Below are 11,206 nucleotides of genomic sequence, written 5' to 3'. Positions count from 1 at the left end.
AAAAGAATTTCCTCCTCGCTTCCTGCTAGATCAGATCCACCCCTCTTAGGCTCGCTTTCTGCCATATGAACCTTGTATTTCTTGTCAGACGCTAATAGAGTTCCAAGAGGAGGAACAAACCCAGATAAGCATCTGGCCACGTGTTAGAGAAGGTGCTTGAGGTCTGAAACCACCTTCTCCTCACATACACAAACATGCACATATCCCTCCTCAGACCAGGGAGGACAATGTCAAGAATTATGCGCTTCCTAGGGAGTGACCAATGTACAAATACAGATTAAATGGAAGAGGCAAACCAAGCTTTTTACTGCCAGAGCTGTGACAAGGTGTGACACATGGAAGGGACTGTCTGCTGCTGGGACCCGGGTGCCTGGGTTTGCAGCATGGTGGGGTTTAATTTCTGCAGCATCAGATGAAGTAGCTCCCTGTTCAAGGTGCAGAACTTTTTGCCACCTTGCTCCAACGTGCCTTAGGATGCAATTTCACAGGTGGGTGAAGGCAGCCATGCTGCTACCATCCCTCCCTGTTGCCAATCGCACATTCCCCAAACATTCCTTGTGTCAGCTCTAGTAGTTGCACAGCCCCACAGGACCTGCCCTTTCAGCAGCAGCATGAGCTTAGGCCAGCTTAAACCATGCACAAAGCCAGAGCTGACTCAAATCAAGGTTAGGAAGGACCCACATCATTTGCTTTCCCAGGCAGCAACATGATCTTCCCGGTCCTGCACATTGTTTCTGACACAAAGAACCAGGAGCTGAGGTGGTTCAAGAGCTAAGCTGACAGATAGTGGAGATAGTTCTGCCAATTTAGGTCCTAGAACCACCTTTTTCCCAGGGCAGAGCAAACACTCTTTGGTCCTCAAGGAACAGGGAGCTGAAGGTGCCACAGCCAGCAGAACAGGGGTCTCACCAGCCAGAGCCTGTCCCACTACCCTCAAGCAAGGGCCAGGGCCAGCTCAGCGTCTAGATCATCAGGCAAGTTGGTGGTGGTGAGACAGGTCTGAGATCAAGCTGAGGAATCAACCGCAGGTCAGGCTCCGTTCCAGCAATGGTCACTGGGGCACAGCCCAGCGATAAGACAGGTCTGAGGTCATGCAGGGAAGTCAGTCCATGTGTCAGCATCCAGAGCAGCAGGTTCCACAGCCAGGCACTGGGATGCTGGAGCTGCAGACAGCTAGTCCTCTGACATAGCTCAGGCAGGGACTAAGCAAAGGGCAGGGCTGAGCTGAAATAGAGCCCCTGGGCAAGGGTAGGGTGGGAGGCCCCAGATGAGGCTGGTCAGTGATTAAGGGCTATAAGTGCCCTCAGGGGCCTGACACTGATCATCCAGGTACAGGAATACAGGAGCTGATGCCAGGGAGAAGGTCAAGCCCTCCAGCTGGGGTAGGATTTCTACAGCACCAGCCCAGACTTGCTTGCCCTGGGCCCCTAAGGTGACATTTCAAGTCACTTCTAAGCTGATCTAACAGCAAGCTGCTTGCAATTAAAAAAAAAAACTTAAAAAAAATTAAAAAACCAAACCCAAAACCCAACTCTTGTTTCCTGTATGTTCATCTGGGCAAGTCCATTCAGCCAGCTGATCCCGTGGAAAACTATGAGCAACGTTCCTCCAACTCATCCAGCTGGGTCAGCTCCCCCAGCAGCTGCTGGGCTGTGAGATCCAGCGAAAGCGAGTGGGACCCTTGTTCAGGGCTGGGGTAGGAGCAGCTGAACCGCTGCTTTTGGCAGCAACCTGCCTTTGGACTTGTTGAGCTGTAACACAAAAGCGTTTCCTTAATCTGTTTGTTGTGTCATGCAGTAAAATGTCTGTGAGGTCCAGACTCCTCTGAGCTTGGCATAACCCATGGTGGTGCCTAAAGGTACGAGAGAAGCTTCTGGTAGATGGGGAGACTAAATGCAGATTCCCCAAATCTTTAGTTAGCTTCTAAGTGTTAGATATGTGCAGTATGAAAGGAGAAATCATTTGTGATTAAAAACCAAACCATTTATTTTTAGCTGCAAATCTACCAAAGCACATGCAATTAGCAAATATAAATCACTTCCTGGCTTGAAGACCGTTCAGCACAGCACATAAATGAAAGTTAAAACATACGTTTTGGGAATACATGGTACATCTGCTCTCAATCTGCAGCATTTTGAAATCAATACATATATTCTCCCTCCTTTTCCTTTAACATGCTGCAGACTGTCATACCACAGTGGAAGAACTAAAAATATTAAACAAAGGAACTAGAGCGGACACAGCCCTAAATACCATAAAATGAATAGCACAGAGTATTTGGAATGATCCGATGGCAAAAAGTAGTCGAGGTGAGGATAAGCACTGGCTTGGGATGACAAATTAGAGAGAGTTTGTCCTCCATGGTCTACAGGATGATTCGGAGATGTAATGCGCAGATAAAGCTTCAGAAGGTGAGTCTGGGGAGAAGAACCGACTGTTTGATGCATGTCTACATATTTTAAAACAACGAAAGGCTTGTAGTCAATATCTTAGTGGAATTAGTTCCCGCAGGGAAAATGTATTACACAGATTTTTTTTTTTTTTTAAATGAAAAGATAGCAAAGAAGCTGACTGTCTGGGAATGATTTGTAAGTACAATAAACTTCACAAGAGGATGATAAGCAAAGTATTGTAAGAGAATAGTGTCAGAAGTACAGCAAAACAAAAGAGGAACATTACACGTTTGTAGTTACTGACAATGAGTGTTCTTAAGTATCATGTCACATTATAAAAGAATCCTTGTTTTCCTTTCCATCTCTCACTAATACTTCTATTAATCTATACCAGATTTTTTTTCATTCAGACATTTGAGGCCATATCAATCATCCTTTGCTCATTTGAAATCCAACTAGAATTACAGGGGCATGGTAAGGCTTCCAGAGTGGAACCTGGATATACGGCCAGGAGTGCCCATGGGCTCCCAGCAAGACTTCATAGAAATCTGATTTCACTGCTGACTTTTAAATGCTGACATAACGTGGAAAACAACAATTGCTGGTACTTTTTAAGGACTGGAGATTTGCATATGTATTTTTCTTATGCTGCTAATGCTTTAGAATAGGAATTCTGTCTAACGTATGTGAAGACATTGTCTCACTTGATGCATCCTTCATCTTGCAGCTGAGTTTTCAGGAGCAAGTGCAGTATAAACAATTACACGTTTCTTTAAAAGGAACAGGAGATATGAATGTGTTATGAATTCTCTCTCGAAAAAAAAATCAACAATTGTATAGAGACTAGGCATGTACAAGACAGACATATATCTTGCTAAGCAATCTTTTCCTTTTTATTTTGAAAGGCAACGGGTTAGGCCAATGAGTAGGTGCGTTTGTGCCAATCTTTGCAGCAGCTCTGTCTCCTCCTCAGGCTGAGTTTTTTTTCTTTGCCTGAGGAGGAGAGCAAAGGGCTGGATGTCTGTCAGGAACAGTGGAGAAGAGAGAACGGTCAGGGGTCAGAGGACAGGTTGTAGCCCTGGGGAATGACAGAGGGAGTATCAGGAGGTTCAGTACAATCTTGTTCAGATAATCTAGTTCAGTCTGTGATCTGGGAGTACTTTGAAAATTGGCAGAAGACTGTGGAAAAGATAAAAGGAAAAGCCATGAAATAGACCACAATTCTCTCCCTTTCATATGTGTATTACACTGGAAATTTATATATATAGCAGAAGGACTCTGTTCTTTATATCCTGGAATTACAAACCTCCACAACATGTAATGTTACCCTTCTGGAAAAATGAGGGTGATAGAATGGGACACAAACACCACCAACTACTTAATAACATATGCAAATATTGGCGTGCTTCTCACGCATTATTTTTGTTGTTATTACTTTATTTTTGAAACTGTGTGTTGGCACCCCAGCGTTTCATTAAATTTAATATCCATTGTGCTGGACGCTTTCAAAGCTTTAATTTAGCAGTCAGGTATGGTACAGGGCAGGACGGGCAGCAGGAGCAGCGTTCAACAGTGATGCTTCCACATAGTCCCACAGGCTGGCTATTTGCATTTCAGATGCTGCGCTTTGTAGTTATCCTTCGGGAGGAAAGAGTTGCAGTTGTTTTACCTCCGACTTTCTCATTAGCCCCAGAAGTGAGTCTTGAAAAGAAGGCAATGGATGTACAGCTTAGTTCAGGCATGACCGGGTTGTACTTTTGCAAAATATCTCAGGTAATTTCAGGTGAAACTCCTCCTTAACTTCAAAGGGGCCACGACTCCTCTTGCAAAGTTTGTTTGCTTTTTCTAAAAGGAATCAATTAACCCATTCCTCAAAAAGCTGATTCAGGGAGGAGGTTATTAAGGCAATAGTTGGGAAAACAACTGATATTACATTCAGCTGTCTTAATCCATTACTTCACACCATTCCCAGGTAGCCCCAGACCAGCCTGTAGTAAGTTAGTCCTTCCACTTTCCAAAACAACATCATCTTTGTGGCCAGGCATGTCAAGCAGTAAAATACTTCAGTCATTAGAGGTAAAAGAATGGCACATTTTTTGCAGGAGAAAAATAGGTTCCAGAATTCATGGCTTGACAGGTTAATAAGAAGGCCTGTACATTTGCCTTTACAATTTATTTACTTGTAAGTCTACGTGGGGATTTTGTTAGGGATTTGGCATCTTAAACAGGTTCTTATTCCAACAACATTTCAATTCACCTTTAAGACTTTCAATTAAGACAAACTGAACTAGAGATCCGTCGGTGAATTTGCATGGAAGTTAGCAGGGGGCTGGCAAAGCCATGATAGCAGGGTTTAGGGATCAGTTTTATAGACTTGTATTGTACTATCTAACATCTCGTATTTTCCACTCATTCTGCGTGTAAAACTTTTATTGATATCAGCGTGAGTTTAGCACGCCACTAAAACGGAGACTATGCCCCTAGGACACAAAATGATGTAAGGTACCCCGTTTAGTTACAACAATTTGGCTGCACTAAATCTTGATGTTGAATGTTTGGTTTAGTTCCCCCATAAACTTCGTCTGCTGGATTTATATATTTTGGCTCCTTTTATTTTGACTCTAGTGGCTAAATTTGCAATGGGCTTAAGTGAAGGCAATTCCACTCGCACCAGCAGCAAATCTGCAGCACAGTGGGTATTTCTTGTTATATAAATACAGAGCCTCATCTGGCAAGATGCTGAGGGGACTCACTTGTTCAGGTTTCTGCGAGATCTGAGAGCGCTCAGCACCTCCAGGGAGAAATTCCAGACCTTGCAGCAACTGAACCTCCGCTCAGCGCAGCCGTGGTCATTTTCTATAGCCCTTTGTCCGAATCGGTGTACACAATACCTTTCCTTACCATCTTTTTAATCACAAACACTAAAATATTTCTTTTCCTAGCTCTTGTAAAAGCGCACCTCTATCTGCAACAAGAATTATGTATATGATGAGGATGATGGAGGGTTTTTTCCCCTCTATAGCTCTGTGAAATGTAGCTTTCACTCGCATGGGTGTGGGGGTTTCTAAATAAAGCTGTATTTCAATAATGGCTTCAGTGGGATTTTTTAATTCTTCTGCTCTGTTTAGAGGGGGTTTTTCAAATCCATTTCAATTCCAGTGAAAATGTCTCTGATCTGATAAAGGAGATGAAGTCATTGCATAGGCTTACTATTTTATTTCCATAAGGTTTGCAAGTTTTGTTCCCTGCAGTGTTTCGGAGCCCAGGAGTATTCATATGATTTGTAAAAGGAAAGTTCTATGGAGCAACATTTGGTCACTGTTGTCTGAATTTCATTATTCTGTTCTCCAGACTAGCAGAGGGGAAAAGTGCATGTTAGCTGGGTCACAGTCTGAAATGTGAGAGCAGGCAACTTTTTCTAAAGTTTATGGGAATGAAAGGAAATTTAATACTGTTCAAAAGAGAGATTTAAAGTTGCATCATGTGAAAACAATTGGAGAAGTTTAATCCTGAGGTCTCGGGTTATTTGGTAACTAACATGACCATTTGTCAGGCTGCTAAAGCTGAAGTTGGCTTTGCCTCTGTTAACAGTTGGCCTCTGTTTTGGCGTGGTATTGCAACACCGAAGGAACAAATACAACTTATATTGGTTTTATAGACCACTATTAGTTGTCGTCGTCTTTATCCTTTCAGCTCACGCCGTCTCTGCTTGTCTCCTCTGAGCTGCAGATCTCCCACCGATCCCAGCAACACGTGCTGACAAGCCTTTCATGGAAAAGGGACAGCAGACCTTGACAGCTCCGTAGACTTTCAAAATGCTGAATACGTATCCGTAATTTAACCTTCACCTCTCAGACTGCTTCAGGACTCACACCTTTCATTGTATGTGGAATAAAAGCAATGGGACCCTGGGATGTAACCGAATATTTAATATTTTTTCATGTTTCTAGTGTATCACTTATGCTTTTAGCAAAATGTTGATTAAAACATTCTTTATATTAGTTTCTGTGGAGTAAATGAAACTGAAAATCTACAGAGCTTTAAAAGCAGAAAAATCAGAGACGTTGTCTGGAGTGTTCCATCACAAATTGTATCAAATAACCTCCAGCAAAACCTCTGTTAAGGAAATTATCTTGTAAGGCAGCCCGCATCTCCCCATGTCGTCATCTTCTCCCTGCCACTGATACATCCTCTCTGGTTTTGGCACCCACCCCGGCACCTTCTGTTTGGCCATTGCTCAAGGTCTCTCTACACAAATTTAAAATAATGTTAATCATTATTAATGGGGGGAAATATATATATGTTACAAAACCTGCACTGCCTTTTCTGCAGGCTCACCTGATGGCACAGTCACTCCTCAGACACCCGTGCTGGAAGTTTCATAAAGGGGATTTTAGTCAATGCTGAAAGCGCAGAGCAGAGCAGGGCTTGCAGATGTTGAAGTTAAAGATTGATCTTGAAGCCTCGTGTTCCCACACACACCTACAAAATAGAAAGGAAACCTAGAGAGGAAAAATATATTAGGTACGGAGAAGATGGAAAATTGGAAGATTGTGCAGGAGACTGAAGAGGAGGAAAAGCTGGAAACGAAGAAGGGAAAAAAGGAGAAGAAACTCCAAAAGTTGAGATGAAAGCAAGATCCAGTATGCAAACACCGAGCGGCAAAACCATTGTGTGTCATTTTGCAGGAATCACTGCATAGTGAGAGGAATCGGTAGCACTTCCCTGGATCTAAAAAGCAATTCCTATGAAACAGCCAGCAGCTGTGCTGTTTAGCATCAACCCATTCGGTAATGGCAGAAAAAAATTAATAATACGTTATTTATATAGGAGCTGAGGTATATTCTGTACTGTCTTTCTACCACACAATAAGTTTAACACACGTGCACGCGGGCATTCAGCTACTTAGTGGGTTTTCAGGGCCTGTATATAAAATTGAAAAATGCAGCTCAGCTGCTTTTTATAAGACATTTACAATAATCACTTCAAAGTAGAACATACAATAGCTGCTTAAAAATTGACGTTGATTCCCTCTATGATAGAGAGCTCACCAGTACAGCCTGGGCATTTGAAACCACTAATGTCTAGTTTCGTTTCTGCTGCTGTTTAATTTGCATGGATCTATTCCATCTCTTCTTTTTTTTTTTTTTTCTTTCCTGAAAGCAGAAAAATCAAACATCTTACATTGCTAGGGCTGACATAAATGTTATCAACAGTAAATGCCTGAAGTGTTGCCAGAAGCTCCACTGTCCCACCTGCCACCCTGAGCAAGATCCTAATTAGCAGCCCTGTACCTGCAGCACATTTTTGCTTTGCAATAAACTACAAAATCAATGGCTTTGATTTACATTAAACATTTTACTCAATCAAAACAAAAAGTACACCAGCGTGTTGCTATAAACAGAGCAAGTTCCAAACCAGACGGGTGCGTTACTGAACCCAAACACCGATTTTGTGCGCTGTAGATTCCCTTTGCTTCTGCCGGGGCAGCTTTGGCTCTATTTTGCCATGTTTCTTTCTGTGTCGTGATTCTAATAACTAATAGAATGCCAGGAGATATTTTAAGCAAGACACAAACAGCACAAGTAATGATACCCAGCAGCTTTGTGTCCATATTTATACTTGCACCTCAAAAATCTCCCACCATCCAGCATCCGTCCTGACCCCAATTTTCACCGAGGGCAGAGCAGGCAGGGGCTGAGGCCTCACCACAACTTTTCCCTTAGGAAAATAAAAAGAAGAAGGAATAAACCAAAAAAAGCAACAACAAAAAAAAAGCTTTCCAGCAGATCCTTCCGCAGCTGACACTCAAAACTAAAACCTAGAAAACATGGGGTACACTCTGAGCTCTGAAAATTGTCAGAGCTCATGTACTCCTGACAAAGGCGGTCAGGACCTCACCGGCCATGTCCATGTAGGCATGCTAATAAACTCCGATTTAGCTATTTAAAGTAACACTTTGCTACTAATTAACTTCTTCAGCCTAAGCTGCATATAACCGACGCTTCATTTTGCTTTGTAAAAGGCTGCGCTTCACCCTGAAAGATGTAGGCGTCTGGAATTAGACAAGAACATCATTTAAATATATATACTTTTTTTTCTCTGTCATCCAAGTGGTCAGACTGTCAAACAGTTCAAATTTCTTACGAAGGGAGAAACACCTCCAAAGTGTTGCTGAGCCAAATTAAACCCCAGCATCGTTTAAAAAAAAAATCACATTCTTTCATTTTGTGCCATGGATTGTAAGAGCTGCGCGTCTGATTACTGCCATCATAAAATTTCTTCTTTGAGGCTGACTATAATTACAGAGTATTTTAACGCTTTTATCTTTGGGCTACACTGGGACAGGACAGATTTGTAGTCTCCGTCTCCTGTTTCATCTACTTTTGCGCAGTCAGAAGGAAAAAAATACAGAAAACTTTCTCTCTCCTTCCCCTTTTTCTGGACAAGTGTGTAGTGTTAGCACAGCCCAACCAGGCTGCAGCGATACATTCAGTTCGGGGAGGGAGCAACACTCAGACCTGAGCAGGAAAATGCTTATCTCGAAATAAATCTTAAACACAGGAAAGCTTCTGTCTCGGGAAGGGTCCGTGCAGGCAGGTGCCCCAAAGGACTTGCATGAGGGATGCTCCGGCCAGGGCAGGTCTTCAGCACCGACCGGCTGGGTTATCTACCTTCTCATTTCAATAGCAGCCATCTCCAGCATTTTAACCCACATTTATCAGATTTATTCTGTGATACTGGATCCTGCCCCACCTTGCTGGTGGCTCCTACGGGCAGCCTGAGCCTTGCTGCTGCCAGGAGCCAGCCCGAGCCGTGCTTCACGGACGGGATGGCGCTGGTCATTTCTGAAGGTCTCCCAGCCTCGCCGTGGGAGGTTAATGGCATTGTGAAGGGACACACACCACTGGTAATTTTGTGCCAGAAACAACACAAGCACTCTGCTTGCGAACTTCCTAAACTCCTCCGCTTCCCTCCAGCTCCCCCCGTCTCCCAGGAGCAGTGGATAAACACGGAGTCAAATGATTCAAAGCTTCGCATACGCACTCGCCGTGACACAGGACTTTACCATTTATTCCCTCTCTATAACTTAACTTTTTTTACCTTCCTTTCTGCTGTGGATGCAAGGGCTGTTGTGCATGTAAATAAGCTGGGGTTTGTTTATCAAGATGATGCTAATTATAACTCGTGCCATTGGAAAAGAGAGGATTGATGTTTAATAACAACTTCAGCTGCTGTATGAATCCACCCTGACGGCTGCGGCTTTGGCTCCTCTCACATGGAGCACGACGATGAAATTGCAGATCTGGACTGTTGCTCCGTGCTGGGATTCCTCATCCTAGTTAAAACTCAATTTGTTCCCTGTAATCAAGCTCTACGCGAGTGTATCTGAGTGTTTAGCCACAGAGAAAAAAATCTGAGTTTACAGAATTGAAGTGCAGGTGGGATGCTGTGAGCAGCACGTTCTCTGCTGGCACATAGAGCCATTTCCCGTAACAGGGAATAGGGCCCTTATCTCTGTTAATGCTGGCTTGTAATCACAACCTGTGAAAACAAAGGCAGCAAAGGCGAGGGAATACTAAGGAAAGGGATGAAAAGAAGCTCTGCAGATGGTGGAGAAAGCGCACAGAGACACCAGGACATGCTGGAGGTCCTGCATGCCGGGACAACGTGGGAAAACATTGACAAAAAAAGATAATTGGTTTATTTGATTTGATAATTTCATTTGCAGCCACTTTCCTCGCCTGTGCCTGGGCATAGCTGTCAGTTCTGTGATGGAGACATGCTGAATAACATGCGCCCTTCACGGCAAAGCTGCCAAAACAGATTATTTTTTTCAAAGGCAACTGGCAATTTTGCCTCAAACTCTGGATGTTGAAGATCTAGGGATTAGACTCTGGCAGGGGGATTGGACTAGATGATCTTTTGAGGTCCCTTCCAATCCCTAACATTCTGTGATTGTCATTCCTCACATACTTTTTTTTTTGAACACCCCACAAAAGGCAGCATCGTGCAGTGTTTTCCTGAATTGTTTTAGCCAGTCTCAAAGGAACTTTTGCTTTATCAGGCTGAATTTCAGGTTTGTGCCAATACTTCTGCTCGGGAGATCTGCTTGGGGACAGTTTGGCAGCCTGTGTGCTCACTGAGGACTTCGGAGATGCAGCAATTGCGAATGGATGCCCAGATTACAGATCAAATCACACTGAACTGAGGTGTTGCAAGACCCTGGGCCTGCTGGAGACTGTCCCGAGACTCTTTACCAGTGCTGCCATCTAGAGAGAAACCGGCCATCTTCTGCAGACGGAGCATTATCAGATCCTACAGAAGCAATGGCAGCTCTGCCAGACCCACCAGATTGGGACAAGAAAACACCGAGTGGTTGGGCTGATTTCTGCTGCGTGTATGGCTGTGCCTGCTTTTGTTGGTGAGCTCTTGTGATGCATTTTCATTTCTGAGCAGTGGAAACTGCATGTAGAAATCAGATATTGCATTACGTAAACTCGGGGTAAAGATGAAAACGCAGACGACTAGTGAGACATCTGGATCTAATTGGGCTCCTCCGGGATGGACAGGAGTCTCTAGCTTTAGTCTGAAGAGAAGCAAAGAAAGAGCAGGAGTAATTTTTCATGTGAATACCCATCTGCACAGAGGGGCTGAGTCTCTGCACACACCTCTGCCGCCTCGTCTTTGGCAAACGTGGCCCATTAAGTGCCGTATGGCCTGATCGTGTTTCTGTCGTTACACACCGTCACTGACTTGGATGGAATCCGCTATAATACAGCCCAGGGGTAAAAGTGAATTTCCTGAGAAAA

The sequence above is a fragment of the Caloenas nicobarica genome, chromosome Z (genome assembly GCF_036013445.1).
Source record: "Caloenas nicobarica isolate bCalNic1 chromosome Z, bCalNic1.hap1, whole genome shotgun sequence".
Taxonomy (NCBI): domain Eukaryota; kingdom Metazoa; phylum Chordata; class Aves; order Columbiformes; family Columbidae; genus Caloenas; species Caloenas nicobarica.
The sequence above is the reverse complement of the archived record's forward strand: the minus strand, read 5'-3'. Positions refer to the sequence as shown.